The 17,845-nt window shown below is 38.1% G+C and overlaps 1 long non-coding RNA gene across 1 annotated transcript in view; it reads right to left on the bottom strand.

Annotated features, from left to right (window-relative positions):
- Positions 1–3,277: 3,277 nt before the first annotated feature.
- The window catches only part of LOC129053161 (uncharacterized), a 63,023-nt gene continuing 48,455 nt past the window's right edge, over positions 3,278–17,845 (bottom strand). The window contains exon 3 of the long non-coding RNA XR_008518246.1: positions 3,278–3,605. This is a non-coding gene — a long non-coding RNA (uncharacterized LOC129053161). The remainder of the gene's footprint in view (positions 3,606–17,845) is intronic.

The following is a 17,845-nucleotide window of genomic DNA, read 5'->3' on the forward strand; positions in this document are numbered from 1 at the left end:
CAGTGCTGCAATATGGACAGCAGTGAGCAAGTGGAGGAAATGGGAGCATGTTGATCCATGGGGATGGACAAGCAGATAGAAATGCACAACCATGTTGGGCATGGTAGGCAGAGATGTGATATCTATATCTTCTATTTGCTTCAGCAATATTGGCTGTATTTGCACATTCACATCTTTTTTCCTAAAGCCCAGGGCAGTCAAGGCTATGAACTGCAAATAATAGCATTATTCTACTGCAAATAATAGCATTATAATATTAATGTTAATATGCATGTTCCAATTTATTGCAATTGCCATGGCAATTGTTATGTGTCCTAAAAAATAATAAGGGAGTGACATTTGTATTGGAGAGTTTAGGCTATATTCGAGGGAAAAAACTTAAGATGAAACGATTCAAATATTGACTCTTGCGTGTCCACACACACAGACACACACACACACACACACACACACACCTTTACAGAGATGGTCCAAGGTAAGGAGTACAGTTTCTCATAGAAGGGAAATAAAAATACACTCTTGTGTCTTCATGATAGTTATTTTTCCAGATGTGTCCTGGCTGGAACCAATCTCTGTAGGATTAATAGTTTCCTTGAGCACAATAAAAATTGTAATTTCTTAAAACTTTCCTCATATTATTCATTTTTTAATTTGACAAATAAAAATTATATAAATATTTAGGGTGTACTATGTGATCTAAAGAATTTTAAAGATCTAGCTGGTGCTTTAATTCTTTAAGAAACTGAAAATCATGTACATCTCAAAATATGATTTTTATACTAAGGGATGAAGAGGAGTTGGCATATGAAATGTGTGTTTAGGGATTCTTCCATAATGTTGTGTTTTAAAGGTGGTGCTGGTGGGCATGGTGGCTCATGCCTGTAATCCCAGGACTTTGGAAGGCCGAGGTGGGCACATCATGAGGTCAAGATGTGGAGACCATCTTGGTCAACATGGTGAAACCCCATCTCTACTAAAATACAAAAAATTAGCCAGGCATGGCGGCCCACACCTGTAGTCCCAGCTACTCAGGAGACTGAGGCAGGGGAATCGCTTTAACCAAGGAGGTGGAGGTTGCAGTGAGCTGAGGTCATGCCACTGCATGCCAGCCTGGTGACAGAGCAAGACTCCATCTCAAAAAATGAAATAAAATAAAATAAAATAAAATAGTAAAGTAAAATAAAATAAAGGGGGTGCTGTTTGCTGGGGCACTTCAAACTGAGGCTTATTCTTATAATTAAATGTCTGGGATGGTGCTTTTTAAGACCTCTTTGAAATATGTATTCATTTCAAGCTAATTAACATATGCATTACATTACATACTTTTCAATTTTTTTAATGTGAGAACACTTAAATCCATTATTGTAGCCATTTTCAAGAGTATGATATGTTGTTATTAGATGTAATATTGTATCAGGTAGTGTTAGACCCTTAACATAGTGTGATGCCGCTATGCTGTACAATAGATTTCTTGGAGTTATTCTTGCTGTTTAACTAAAAGTTTATATTTTGACCAATGTCTCCCCAGACCACCAAGCACTTCCAGCCCCTGTTAACCACCTCTTTATGCTTCTGTAAGTTTGACTGCTTTTATTTCTAGGTATAAATGAGATTATGTAGTATTTGTCTTTGTGTGCCTGGCTTATTTGACTTAACATAACATCTTCTGGGTCCATCCATGTTGCTGCAAAAATCAGATTTCATTCTTTTTGGGGCTGAGTAGTATGCCATTGCAGATGCATAACATAATTTCTTTATTAATTCGTCCATTTATGGACACTTAAGTGGATTCAATATCTTGTCTATTATGAATAGTGCTGCAATAAACATGGATTGTACCCAGGTATTTTTCAAAGAGTAAAATTTCAATTAAGGCTATTTATCAAATATTAAAACTGAGATGATTTAATTGCTTAAGTAAAAGATGGATGGGTTTCTGGAAAGATGATAGTGGTAGTAACTGCATAGTTTTTATCTATTGCCAAATTCCCACCCAAAAACAGACAGAGCAACTAGAAATCAAACCCACTAATTCATGGACAATATGGCCAGCAAACTAGATGCCAGAGTATCTCAGAACCACCAACACATTAGGTCATTCTATGCCACCAGCAGCCCCTTTGTATGAAGTCAGCTGTCAGCTGTCTCTGTGAAAAAATTTAGGTGGTGCTTCAGTTCTTTAAGAAATTAAAAATCACATACATATCAAAATATGATTTTTATATTAAGGCATGAAGAGGAGGAGTTGGGTGCTTATTTGACATTGATATGAAATGGGTGCTTATTTGACATTTCTATAATTGTTGTGTCTTAAAGGTTGTGCTGTTTGTTGGGGCACTTCAACCTAAGATCCATTCTTATCATAAAATATCTGCAATGATGCTGTTTTACATCTCTTTGTTTGATGCTTTTCATACTATACCCAGCTCTGGAAACACCCAGCTTTTAGTCTTTTATATATATATATTTTTTTAATGTATGTGTGTGTGCATGTGTGTTTGAGTGTGTGTAAACACACACTATATATATATATAAAATCTCATATATTCAGATTTTAACTATAAGTCTATGCCGCTATACACCCAATAAAACATGTATGATGTGTCCCATTGGGCTAATTTATATAAAGAAATCATAAAATACATAAGCAGAACCAGTCTGTTTTCTTTAAGAGGGATCTCATAGATATATTCCACAGAATAAAGATCTAACTCTCCTAAATGATAAATTGCTAGGTAGTCCTAAGGAATTAAAATAAAATGAACCAGAATTTATTTTTGTCAGTTTTTTTTGGTAGAGTCACTACTCTAGCTAAAATAAAAATATTTGCTCTGATGTTGAAGTGTTTATGAAGAACCTCCATGTATCCATGTACCTTCTTATTTGTCTACACAATCTTATGACCCATCCCTAACAAATTAAGAGGCATATTAGCTCTTGTATTCTCTATTCTCACTCTGGCAGTTATGCCCATGCTTCACACATCTAAACAACAAAGAGTGATATTCCAACCATTAAGTCAGGGCCTATTCTGAATTCTGGGTGCATCCAATGACAAACTCTACCAGTAATAAGCAGAAGACCCCCCACACACATTTGCTCTGTAACTATGATTTTTTTGTTTGCATTGGCTTAACTAATTGGAGAGACCAATTTCTGAAACTTATAAAGAGTAATAAGAAAAGTATACTTCTCTGTAAAATTCATTTACCTGACTTACCTATTCGTGAATTAAAATAACAATTTTAGTGGAAAAACAGTCCCCTGATACAATAAATTGTGATGTCAATATTTTTATTAAGTATGGCCTCTGGTGTTTTCTTAGTCCATTTGGGTTGCAAAATACCAAAGATACTGGACAGGTAATAAACAACAGACATTTATTGCCCACAGTTCTGGAGACTGGAAGTCCAATATCAAGATGCGGCAGATTCAATGTCTGGTGGGGTCCCACTTCCTCATTCATAGACAGAGCCTTCTCGCTGTGTCCTCACACTGTGGAAGGGGCAAGGTAGCTCTCTGGAATCCTTTTTGTAAGAGTGCTCATCCCATTCATGAGGCTCCACTCTCATGACCTCACCACCACCCAGAGGCCCCACCTGGAACTACAATTGCATTGAGGTTTAGGATTTCAACATATACATTTCAGAGGACACATTTGGAGTTAGATTTCCACATATGAATTTGGCTAAGGAGCAAGAATTCTGCCTATAATTGGTCATAAGCAGACAAGTGTTTTAAACTCATCAAAACAAACATAGATACTGGTTTAAATGTGTAGAAAGGCCAGATGAGGTGGCTCAGGATTATGCCTGTAATCCCAGCACTTTGGGAGGCTCAGGTGGGCAGATCACCTGAGGTCGGGAGTTTGAGACCAGCCTGACCATCATAGACAAACCCCATCTCTACTAAAAATACAACAACCACAAAAAAATTAGCTGAGTGTGGTGGTGCATGCCTGTAATCCCAGCTACTCAGGAGGCTGAGGCAAGATAAGCACTTGAACCAGGAGGAGAAGGTTGTGGTGAGTTGAGATTGTGCCATTGCACTGCAGTCTGGGCAACAAGAGTGAAACTCCATCTCAGAAATAAATAAATAAACAAACAAATAAAATCTAGATAACCACTGGATTTCAGAAAGTGCTAGAATCAAGACATGGCAGGAGATCAAAGAATGATTCTCACCCTCATGCCTATGACTTCCTGATACTTTACTATTTTCATCATTTTTCTAGAAAATGTGACAGAATGTGCACCTCAACAGCTCATGGAGCAATGAGTTCTGCCTCCGTCCACCACTGGAAAAAGTCATTTGATGGGCCCACGTTGCTTCACTCTTAGTCGGCTGGGTAAGGCTAGAGATGGTCAGACATCAGGCATGGAGACTTGAGAACTGCACTTGAAAATAGGGCTGTGTTTCTCAGAGAAGAAGGAAATGCAAAATTGCAGAATGCTATTGACTAAATGTTTGTGTCTCCTAAAAATTCATGGTGAAGAGCTAACTGCCAAGGTGATGGTATTACAGATGGGGCTTTTGGTCAGTTATTAAATTTAGATGAGACTATAAAGGTAGAGTTCCCTTGATGTGACCAGGGTCCTTATAAACAGCAGAAGAGACCAGAGCTCTCTCTCTCCCTTTCTCTCTCCACTGTGTGATGACAAAACAAGATGACTATCTGAAAGCTGGGAAGACAGCCCCTACAAGGGACTAAATCTATCAGCACCTTGATCTTAGACTTGATAGTATCCACCTAACAAATATCTCTCTCTCTCTCTCTCTCTGTCTCTCTCTCTCTACCCCTCTCTCTCTCTCTTTCTTTTTAGAGATAAGTTCTTTTTAAAGATAAGGTCTCTGCTGTCCAGGCTGGAGTGCAGTGGCATGCATGACCTTGGCTCACTGCAAATTCCAACTCTGGGCCCAAGCCATCCTCTCACTTTATCCCCCCAACTAGCTAGAACTACAGGTATGTGTGACTATGGCCAGCTAATTTTTAAAAATTTTATAGAAATGGGGTCTTTCTATGTTACCCAGGCTTGTCTTCTATGCCTAGCCTCAAGCATTCCTGCCTTAGCCTCCCAAAGTACTGAGATTTATAAGCGTAAGCCACTATAATTAGCGTAAGCCCAGCTAATCCTCTTTTTGAAGAAGCCCAGTCTATGGCATTTGGTTAAAGCACCCTCAGCATTCTGAGTCACAAATGAGGCAGACACCCTTCCTTGCTAAATTGAACCTATTCCATTGCCTCCTGCAAGTCATAGGAGAAGGGTATGTGTGGGGCATTTCCATATATGCTCCAGAGGAATTTGTTAATGATAAGCCTGGCATAGGTGCAAATAATCTGTCTCCTGTTCCTCTGTTTGACTTCAAACTTCCTCCAAACATAACTTCTTTGTATTTCCTGGAGGTGCTGGTGATATTGACTCCTATTTCATTCAAATACGATTTTCAGCTAAAGAATAAATATCTTCCTCATCATCACTGTGATGGTCAGATTTATGTGCCCATGAGGCTAGGCTACTGGGCCTAGCTTTCTAATTAACTATTAATTTAGAGGTTGACATGAAGTTATTTGCTAGATGTGATGAACCCCCTTGTTTGTCGATGTAAAGTAATGGAGATTATTCTATATAATCTTGGTGGGTCTGACTCTGTTAGGCAAAAGGCATTAAGAATAGAGGTGCAGCCATGCGCTTGTATTGCAGCACCATTCACAATAACAAAGACATGAATCAACCTAGGTGCCCCTCAATGGCAGATTAGATAAAGAAAATATGGTATACATACACCATGGGATACTATGCAGCCATAAAAAAGAATAAAATCATGTCCTTTGCAGCAATATGGATGCAACTGAAGGCCATTATCCTAAACAAATTAACTCAGGAACAGAAAACCAAATACCACATGATCTCACTTTTAAGTGGGAGCTAAACATCAGGAACTAACGGACGTAAAAAGGGCAATAATGGAAATGGGACTATAATGGGGAGAGGAAGGAAGAAGGGCAAGGGTTAAAAAAACTACTAGGCAATATGCTCATACCTGTGTGATGGGATCATTTGTATCCAAAACCTAATTATCATGCAATATACCCAGGTAACAAACCTGCACATGTACCCTCTGAATCTAAAATTAAAGCTGTGGGGGGGAGAATGTTAGGTGAAGTGCTAACAAAATAAATAAATAAAGTGCCTCTATTTTTATATCATAAAAAAAAAAGAATAGAGGTGCAGCTTCCTGGGCCAGAGAAGATTCTGCTCATGGACAGGAGTTTCCACTCACTTCTGAGAGTTCCAGCTAGTGTTTCTTGCCTTATAGATTTCAGGAATGCCTCATCAGCTCCATGATCACATAAACCAATTCCTATGTCTTCATTTCTATCTCCCATTGCCCTTGCTGGTTTACCTGAACTGACACATTCACATTTTCTTAAAATGTACTATGAAAGTCTTACTGTCTTGCAGCTTCCTTGCAGAACTGTAACTTCCCCAAAACCACAACCATGCAGCTCAGTTTTTTAAAGTAAATGTTCCTTTTTCATACTTTGTTCTTGTGGGAGGATACATTGAGATGTGAAACATGTGTTTCAAAATGAAGGGGTGATATGATTTGACTATGTCTCCAGCCAAAACTCATTTGGAATTGTAGAACCCATAATCCCTACCTGTTGTGGGAGGGACCCAGTAGGACATAATTGAATCATGGGGAAGGTTTCCCATTCTTGTGGTAGCAAATAAGTCACAAGATATCTGATGGTTTGAAAAAGGGTTCCCCTTTCTTTTGGCTCTTTTCCTCTCTTGCCTGCCACCATGTAAAACATGCCCTTGCTCCTTCTTTGCCTCCTGCCATGATTGTAAGGTATCCCTAGCCATGTGAAACTGTGAGTATATTAAACTTATTTTTCTTTCTTTGTTTTTTGTTTTTTGACACAGAGTCTAGCTCTGTCACCCAGGCTGGAGGGCAGTTGCATGATCTCGGCTCACTACAAGTTCCACCTCCCCAGTTCATGCCATTCTCCTGCATCAGCCTCCCAAGTAGCCAGGACTACAGGTGCCTGCCACCGCGCTTGGCTAATTTTTTGTATTTTTCGTAGAGATGGGGTTTCACCATGTTAGCCAGGATGGTCTCGATCTCCTGACCTTGTGATCCACCCACCTCGACCTGCCAAAGTGCTGGGATTACAGGCGTGAGCTACCACACCCAGCCACCTCTTTTTCTTTATAAATTACTTAGTATGTCCTTATAGCAGCATGAGAATAGACTAATACAAGGGAAATCCTGAAAATAATGAAATTTCAATGGACTTATCCACAACTCATGATGCCCAGTGGTATCATTCAAAGACCTAACAAGGCGGGTTCTGTACAGATGCTGGACACAGGATCTTAGCTTTTATAAATGAGATATGAGATTTGATATAAAAGACCTCAGAGGCAAGTGACAGGCTAGACTTTAAGTTAGTCGTGAGTACACAGCTATTCATTTATCATTCTGCATTCTGCTGTGTATTGCAGCAGATTGAATGCTAGCTCCCAAAAAGTATGCCTGTGTCCTAATATTGGCAACCTGTAAATGAGATTTGACTTAGAATAAGGGTGTTTGCAGATATAATTATGTAAATAATCTTGTAATAAAGTTATCCTGAATTAATGTGGACCCTAACTCCAGTGACTGATGTCCTTATAAGAGACAGCAGAGGAGACTCACATAGAGGATAAGGCCATATGAGATGGAGACAGAGAATGGAGTGATGGGTCCACAAGCTCAGGGACTCCTGGAGCTACCAGGAGCAGGGAGAGGGGTGAAGGATATTCCTCTAGAGTCTTCAGAGGATGGGTGTCCCTGATTCACCTTGATCTCAGACTTCTGGTCTCCAGGACTGGGAGAAAATTTATTTCTGTTGTTTCAAGCTCCAAGTTTGTTATATTTTTCTTATTACAGTCATATACACATAGCTTATGTTCTTTTATCTCCACATAGAATTAAAAAAGAAGAAACAGTAAGCCTGAAGTTATAACTACATGATAATTTCTCACTGGTTTTCCAAGTGGTACACTCAAGAAACCCAGGATGTTTCTTGGAGAACCCTCCATAATTTTCTTCATTCTAACTTGATTCTCCTCTCTGTCTACTATGTTAAATGCATTTTCTCTGTGAAGATGGGTTCTTTTCTGAGGCCTCTCCAGATCTTCTACTAGAAAAAATAATTGTAATTGGACCAGAGTTTCTTGGGGCTTTTCATGTGTCTAAGTTTCAACTAATTTTGAATAAACATTGAAATTTACAATTTTTACCTGAATAGGGCAGTGTCCTCTACTTAGCTCCAGTTTCATCTGTGACTTTAGAATATCACTTAACCCTTATGAGCCTTGATTTCTTCATCTGTAAAATGCACTTCAGAAGAACTCACCTCATTTGATTTGGACATTTAAAGAGTAGCTGTAGGGCATGTTGTACAACTTTTAGAAACTTTCTGAAATGTTGGCTGTATTTCATTATTTGACCCTCCACTTTCATCTTCCAATTATCTCTTTGGAAAATGCTGTGGCTTTCAAAAAAAAATATTTCTAAACTGTGGTTTACCATTATTGCCATGGGGTAATAAATACTCAACAGAAATTTCTAGCCAGTACCAATTCCCAACATGTTGTGTCCTATGAACAAATATGCTGAAATGTCATTGGGAAGGACAAAATTCACTTTATCTCAACCTGATAAGCATATATGTCTTTAGCAGTGGGAGTTATTTTCTTTTCTTTTTCTTTTACTTTTTTTTTCTTTTGAGACAAGATCTTGCTCTTTCACCCAGTCTGCAGTACAGTGGCATGATCATGGCTCACTGCAAGCCTTCATCTTCTGGGCTCAAGAGATCCTCCCATCCCAGCCTCCCAAGTCACTGGGACTATAGGTGAACACCACCATGACCAACTAATTTTTGTATTTTTTTTGTAGTGGTAGGATTTTGCCATGTTTCCCAGGCTGGTCTTGAACTCTTGAGCTCAAGTGATCTGCCTATCTCAGCCTCCCAAAGTGCTGGGATTACAGGGTGTGAGCTACTGCACCTAGCCAGAGTTATTCTTAAATTGTGAACCATAGTAACAAATAGGAAATAATCTTAAATGTCAATAATTTTCCATTATATTTCTGGAATTCATGGATCTTTCTGTTAGAACTGCATGCTTTATTCTGTCTAAAGCAAAAAAGTTCTTTAAATCTAAATATGTTCATAAACACTCATGGGAAGTTAGAGATATGATAATTCCTAAAAAGCCTGCATGGCAAAGATGCACACAATATCAATATGGAACAGACATAGAACATAATTGAACCAATCTTATTGGTACTCAATTTAGCAAGGTTGCGTTTTTTAGAGCTAACATTTTCATAGTTGCAGGCAGAGTAATGAAAGATGCTGGCAGACAGCCTCTTCATATAGACATCAGGAAGTGAAAAAACCAGCATGAATTGATACATAATTTAAGAGAAGGTGAAGGACGTAGTATGTAACAAAATGCTGAAACCAAAAAACATCCTGCACGTGCTTGGAGCAAGAAGTGTTGCTTTTAACTATTTCTGCATTTCAGCACTGATAGGTAGATAATCCCAAGGCCTCCTGGTGTTGCATTTGAACAACACAGAGTTACATGCTTTCTTGCAAAGTGTCAGACTATCCATGAGTTATTTTATATCACTCAAACAAAAGTCCATGGTAACACCCCACTTCTAAACTGTTAAGGAGAGGGCTTTAACCACATCTTCTAGGTTGATGAATTAAATGGAGTAGGGAGAAGATAAGAGATTTTCAACTATGCTTTTTAAAAAATTACTGTAGATACCTTTTTAAACTTTATGCCGTCTGAATTTTTTCAAGATCTGAGAAAAATAAACTTGAGAGCAAAAATTTTCATGCACACAATAAATAAGCAAAATAAAAAATCCTGTAAGCCCAACTTTCTCACTACATAGGGAAATGTGTCTCTTCATTAGAAATCTCCATCTTAGAAAGCTGAGCTCTGCACTGCCCTAACATAAGGGATGCTTACAGTGGTTATCCAAGTCTCAGAACTTGAGCCTTCTTGCCATTTATTGTCTGTTTGCAGCCCAAGATAAATTTTTCTTCCCCAGGGACAATGTTATGTGCTGACAGACTACAGGTCAGACAGAGTTCCTAGCAAATCATCTGCTTTTTTTCTTTCTGTTATATTTTCATTTACTTCTATTTTACAAAGTGTACCACTCTGACAGTCTACTGTATGCATGTGTCATCCCCTAAGCTGTGCTGGTTGAATCAAAAGGATAAAATTGACTTATTATTTAAGAGAAAAAAATGCATGAATTGATGAAACACATGGAAGGGCGGTTTTGCCATCATTTGGCATTCTACACTTTGCAGACCTTGGCATATTGCTTGGCAGGTAGTTGGACCTTAAATACTCACCCAGACTTTTTGGAAAACAAAGTTCACAGAATATATACCTGTTCTGCTCCAGTCTATTCTCTTTGGAGGATGGAATTTCTATAATTTTTAAACATAGCACAGCGATTTTTATTTTTTCTAGCTTCCAAAGGAGGAAACAGAGCAAGCTCTGGCTGCAGAGGCCCCAAGTATAGGCAGCCAATATGGAAAGAATTTTGGCAACCAATGATAGTTCACTTGTTAATGATTTCCTTTGCTCTTGCAAATCTCAGGGTTGTCTAAGGTAATTTTAAAAGGCACAAAATTTTGATTACACTATGTGAAACCAAACACCATTGTGTGTTAGAATTCAACTTTGTGGCAGATGAGTCATTCAATGTATGCCAGAACAAAATTCACGTCACCGAGAGAGAGAGAAGAAGAGAAGGAGGGAGGGTAGGGAAAAGAAGGGAAAGAAGGAGGGTGGGAGTGAGGAAGAAAGGAAACAAAGACAAAAAATTGTTTAAATAGACAAAGTAATATCCAGCAGGAGTGAAGTAATCTTAGGTTTGATATTGAAAATTCAAATTCAAATGCTATGGCAGCATCCTAGCTGGTAGAAATGCCCCCAAATAGAGGAAGAGTCTGAAATTAATAGATTTCTGTGTGCATTCAACCCCACTCATTTAAAGTTTAGGTATGTGATCATGACTGGCTTCTATTGAGGATGGCTGTATATTTTCACTTTTTCAGTATATTTGGGGGGATATCCTGAAAAATAAGAAGATACAGAAATAAGAAGATCCAAAGTGAAAATAGCACATCCTTGATTTTTGCTTTTATTTCTCACCTTGCTACAAGTGTTCATCATCATTTTTTTAGGGCCCAGTCTGTACATTTTGAAGTCTTCCTTTCTGATTTCTAAATTTGTATCTCTCATCTCAGCTTGAGAGGTGACAGTGTGCTGGCAGCACTCGCAGCCCTCGCTCACTCTCTGCACCTCCCCAGGCTTGGCACCCACTCTGGCCATGCTAGAGTCCTTCAGCCCTTTTGAGTCCATCAGCCCCCTGCTGTCCTGTGGGAGTCCCTTTCTGGGCTGGCCAAGGCGGGAGCTGGCTCCCTCAGCTTGCTGGGAGGTGTGGAGGGAGAGGCATGGGCAGGAACCGGGGCTGCCATGTGGCGCTTGCGGACCAGCGCCAGTTCCGGGTGGGCTTGGGCTCCGCTGGCCCCACACTGGGGGTGTCCAGCCAGTTGGCAAGCCCCAGGCAGTGAGGGGCTTAGCACCTGGGCCAGCAGCTGCTGTGCTCGATTTCTCCAGGGGCCTTAGCTGCCTCCTGGCAGGGCAGAACTCCGGACCTGCAGCCTGCCATGCCTGAGCCTCTGTCCACCCTGATGTGGGCTCCTGCATGGCCCGAGCCTACCTGATAAGCCTGCACCCTGCTCCAGCGCTCTGGATCCCATAGACTGCCCAAGGGCTGAGGAGTACGTGGGAACAGCAAGGGACTGGCAGGCAGCTCCACCTGCTGATGGGTGCAGGATCCAATGGGTGAAGCCAGCTGGGTGCCTGAGTCTAGAGGGGACTTGGAGAATCTTTATATCTACCTAAGGGATTATAAATACACCAATCAGCACTCTGTATCTAGCTCAAGGTTTGTAAACACACCAATCAGCACCCTGTGTCTAGCTCAGGGTTTGTGAATGAACCAATTGACACTCTGTATTTAGCTCAAGGTTTGTAAATGCAAACCAATCAGCACTCTGTGTCTAGCTCCAGGGTTTGTAAATACACCAATTAACACTCTGTATCTAGCTAATCTAGTGGGGACTATGGAGAACTTTTGTGTCTATCTCAGGGATTGTAAAGGCACCAATCAGCACCCTGTCAAAACGGACCAATCAGCTCTCTGTAAAACAGACCGATCGGCTCTCTGTAAAATGGACCAATCAGCAGGATGTGGGTGGGACCAGAGAAGAGAATAAAATCAGGCTGTCCGAGCCAGCAGTGGCAACCTGCTCAGGTGTCCTTCCATACTGTGGAAGCTTTGTTCTTTCGCTCTTTGCAATAAATCCTGCTGCTGCTCACTCTTTGGGTCCACACTGCCTTTATGAGCTATAACACTCACCGTGAAGGTCTGCAGCTTCACTCCTGAAGCCAGCAAGACCATGAACCCCCAAGAGGAATGAACAACTCAAGATGTGCGGCCTTAAGAGATGTAAGCCTCACACTGAAGGTCTGCAGCTTCATTCCTGAGCCAGCGAGATCAGGAATCCACCAGAAGGAAGAAACTCTGAACACATCCAAATATCAGAAGGAACAAACTCCAGAGACATCACCTTTAAGAACTGTAACACTCACTGCAAGGGTCTCTGGCTTCATTCTTGAAGTCAGTGAGACCAAGAACCCACCAGTTCCAGACACAAGCTCACCACTTGTGATCTCCAAAACACTTTGTTATGAAACTTTAATTTTAAACTTGCTTAGATTGGTAAAACAAACTAATGAATTTTTGTTGAAATGAGTTGGATACTTATATAGAAATTTTTTTAGGAGGTTTTATAACAATATCTACAAATCACTGTTATTATGGGTTATTTACTGAGGTCAGAAATGGCCCTATAATCTGGAAGTGGATCTTTTAACAATCCATTCCATTGATGCTGAGTGTCATATTTTACTTCTAGGTAATATGTCTCACTGGGATATATTTTATTGGCTCTATGAATATAAAATATGGGGCTCTTGTGCAAGAGCATGAACTTTTAAACTTCACAGACCAAGTTTAATTCTGATTCTGTAGATGGTAACACTGTTAACAGTAATTCTCTGAGATTCAGTTGCTCCATCTGTAAAGAAGGGGATCATGCTGGCATCTCAGAAATCATGTGAAAGGGCAAGGCATGGTGGCTGAGGCCTGTAATCCCAGCACTTTGAAAGGCCAGTACAGGCAGATCACCTAAGGTTAGGGGTTGGAGACCAATCTGTCCAAAATGGTGAAAACCTGTCTCTACAAAAAACAAAAAAAATTATCTGGGCGTGGTGACACACACCTGTATTTCCAGCTAACTGGGATGCTAAGGCAGGAGAATTGCTGAACCCTGGATGTGGAAGTTGCAGTGAGCTGAGACTGTGCCATGGCACTCCAGCCTGTGTGACAGAGTGAGACTCTGTATATAAAAAACAAACAAACATGTGAATGTCTCATTTTCCTGCCACATCTTGAGAGCTGGCTATCATCATTTGGTATATGTATAAATACCTATAGACAACATGTGGACAATTGGATGCATTTAATCAATAATATTATATGGTACTTATATAGTATATAATGTAGGTTACGTGTGCATCACAGTACATAGAGATCAGTATTATAATTCTGTATGTCTTTCTTTATAAATCATCACACCTATACAATGGCTTGTTTAGCCATCTCCCTACTAATGGACTTCAGGTTGTCTATAATATTTTGTTTTTATACACAAAGCCCTAATATAAGGGTAGATTTTTCTCTGGTTATTTGCAATAGTCAATTGTCTTTTTGTGTTGTTAATTAACCCTTTAATTTTTTAAAAAATTTCAATTACTCTTTACTTGTAAATAGAAAAGCAATTGGCTACATTAACTTTCTATTCTGTCATTTTCCTATAATCACTTATTACTTCCAGGAGTTTTTGTTGTAGTAGTTAATTCTTTGGTATTTTCCATATAAATGATCACATTATCTATACGGAAAAAGACAATTTTATATCTTCTTTACTAGTCTATATAATTATTATTTCCTTTTATTGTCTTATTACATAACCTAGAAACTCCATCACACATTGAACTATGAATAGTAAGAGGAGACATCTGTGTCTTTTTCTTGGTCTGAGGGAGAAAATATTCAATTTCTCCTGATTAAGCAGAATATTAGCATTAAGATATGTGGAGCTATTCTTCACAAAATCAAGGAACTGAGGACTTTACTTCTAACTTGCTCATAGTTTTTGTTTTCCATGAATTGGTGTTAAATTTTATCAAATGCTTTTTCTGGCTCAGTTTATATAATCTGATGACTTTTCTCCTTTAGCTTGCTGCTTACATTAATCGATTTGTAAATGTGAACCAGGCTTGCATAGACAGGATACACCTCACTTTGTCATTGTGTATATATATATTTTCATACATGGTAGAAATCTATTTGATAATATTTATGTTAATAATTTTTGCATCTATGTTTATAAGAGACATTGGCCTGTAGTTTTTCTTTTGTGCAGTGTCTTTATCTGTTTATCATATAGAATTCTATTTTCTATTACTTATGTTAAGAATTTTTGTATTTATGTTTATGAGAGACATTGGCCTGTAGTTTTTCTTTTGTGCGATGTCTTTATCTGATTTTGGTATTAGGATCATACTTGCTACATAGCAGGAGACAAAAAGATTCCCTTTACTCTTATTTCATGGAAAATATTTAGAAAATTGGGATTGTTTCTTATGAGTTGGATTGCTACCCTGCAGTTTTCATACATTGAAGTCCTGACACACAGTACCCCAGACCTTACTTGAAGATAAAGCCCTTAAAGAGGCCATAAGTTAAAAAGAGGCCATTAGGATGGGGCCCTTATCCTGCATGACTGGTATCCTAATAAACAGACACCAGGTGGTTTGCACATAGAGAAAAGATGATGTGAGGACACAGGGAGAAGACAGTCATTTACAAGACCAGAGAGAGTTCTCAGAAGAAACCAAACCTGTAGGCACCTTAATCTTAGACTTCTAGTCTATTATATAGATATAAAATATAAATTCTAGTGTTCAGAATTGTGAAAAAATAAAAGTGTGTTATTTAAGCCATGCATCTTGTGGCATTTCATATGGCAGCCCAAGCAGACTACTGCATGTTTATTCTTTAGAAGTTCGGTTGAATTCTATAGTTAAATTAGGTGACTCTGGTATATTTTTGAAAAAGACATTAATTAGCAATTAATTTTCTTTATACCTATAAGCCTATTCAAATTATCTATTTGTCTTTGTATGAGTTCTGACAGTGGTGTCTTTCAGGAATTTTGTTCTATTCATTGAAATTATCAAATTTGTGGGCATAGAGTTATTTATAATTTTTTATTACATTTTCATGTCCATGGGATCATTCATGATAAACCCTCTTTCATTTGTGATATTACTAAAATGTGCCTTTTCTCTTTTTGCTTGAGTAGTATACATAGAAGTTTTTTATTTATATTGATATTTTAAAATAACTTCTTTTTTGGTTGCTGATTTTTTCTGTGGGCTGTTTTAGAATTTATTTTTCTCTGCTCCGATTTTTTTCTTTTCTCCTACTTGCTTTGAATTTAAATGTATCTCTTTTTCTGTACTTTACTAAGATAGAAAGTTAGATTATTGATTTTAGATTTTTCTTCTCTTATATATGCACTTATTGGTTTAAAATTTCATTTGCACTCTGTATGTTTTGGTAAGTTGTATTTTTATTTTCATTGAATTCAAAATATTTAAAAGATTTACTTCAGACTTTTTCTTTGGCCCATGTATTTTTCAAGAGACCATTATTTCATTTTCTGATATTTTGGGAATCTCCATCTACCTTTCTGTTATTGATGTCTGGTTTAGTTCTATTGTGGTTTGAGAATATACTTTGTTTTGTTACAGTCTCACCAATGCACCACAGTGTAGTAGTCTCATTGTTTCAGGTATCATCAAAAATTATTTCCCTTATGGCCAAGAAAATTAAGGCATGTGGACACAAATGGTGAGGCTGGAGTGAAAGTTTAATAAGCAAAAGAAGAAAGCTCTCCACAGTGGAAAGCAGGCCTGAAAGAGGTTGGCCAAGTATGAAGCTGAGTCTGGGATTTTGATGGACTGGGAAGGGGAGAAATGTGCCGACTGGGCTGCAGACTCTATTCGAGAATGCAGCCCTTAGAAAGAGGTATGAGAGTGTAAAGGACCAATTGGAGACAGAGGCCCAGAATCTTGTCATGGGAACAATCAGCAGCTGAAGTGATGATTCACCCTATGTAAATGTAGACTTAGCCTACAGCCAGTTACAGGAAGGTAAGCATATGTAAAATAGGTGAAAAGTAAGAGACTAAGGCATGCCCAGGACAGAGAAATTTGCCAAAAAGGAATCTCATCTGGGTTAACAGAGTAAACATTTCCATTCAAGGACATGGGCTCTTTCTTATCTGGGGCCTGCAGTTTGATTTTCAGGCTGTTCTTTGAAGAAATTTTACCAAGAACCTACCCTAACTGCCTGTGTGACCAGTTTTTTACTTTCTCTTCTTTAGTATGATTTCTATTTCTATGAATGTGCTAAGTTGTATTGCCCAGAATGTTTTCTGTGTTGGTGAGTATTCTACATAAGCCTGAGAATAATGTATATTTTGGTTCTGTTGAATGACACATGCTATAAATGCAAGTTAAGTTAAATGATAGTGCTGTTTAGTTCAACTACAATTTTTCTGATTTTTTTTTTTTTTTTGCTGTTTCCTCTATCAGTTACTGACAGAGAGGATTTTAAATCTATAACTAAAACAGTGGATTAGTCTGTTTCTCCATTTAGTTCTATCAGTTCTCACCTCATGCAATTTTATACTCCTGTTTTTGGTGAAACATCTTTAGAGTTGATATGTTTTCTTTGAAAATTGTTCCCTTTGGCATTACAGAATGTGCATGTTTATCCTTGATAACTTTCCTCATTCTGAAGTCTGATTTGTATGAAATTCATTAAGTACTCCAGATTTGTTTTCATTAGTGTTTACATGGCACACCTCTCCATCTCTTTATTTTAACATGTCTGTGTTTTTAAATTCAAAATGAGTTTTCTTTAAACACATATAGTGAGATTTTTTTCCTTTAAATTATAATCACATTATAATCTTAGTCTTTTAAATGATGTACATAAACATGAGGGTTTAAAGTAATATAGTTGAATGAATTTTTAACATGTTGGTAATCATTCAATTTGATATAGTTGTTATTTGTTTTTTCCCCATTTTCAGCTTTCCCTGCTTGAGTATTTTTAAAAATTATTTTTATTTTTTGTATGTACATAGATGTATATATTTCTGGGATATGTGGGATGTTTTGAGCAGTTTAAACAATCTTATTTGTACCTTCTCTTGGCATACATATTAGACTTCAAAACAATGTGGTATTTTCCTGAACATTACTAATATATCTTTTTAGCTCATACAGGTCACCTGTTGAATACTATGACACTGCTTCCTGGACAATAGAACTGTCTCTCAAGAATATTCTTAATTCCAGCTTCCCATTACTTATATAATTACTGCCATGTGTTTATTTTTATTTGCATATATGCTATAGTCTCAATACATTGCTATTATGATTACTTTAAATTTCTATCTGTTTAGTCATAGGCAGAAGATTGAAACTGTACTCCTTCCTTACCCCATACACAAAAATCAACTCAAGATGGATTAAAGACTTAA

This window comes from Pongo abelii, chromosome Y (genome assembly GCF_028885655.2).
Source record: "Pongo abelii isolate AG06213 chromosome Y, NHGRI_mPonAbe1-v2.0_pri, whole genome shotgun sequence".
Classification (NCBI taxonomy): domain Eukaryota; kingdom Metazoa; phylum Chordata; class Mammalia; order Primates; family Hominidae; genus Pongo; species Pongo abelii.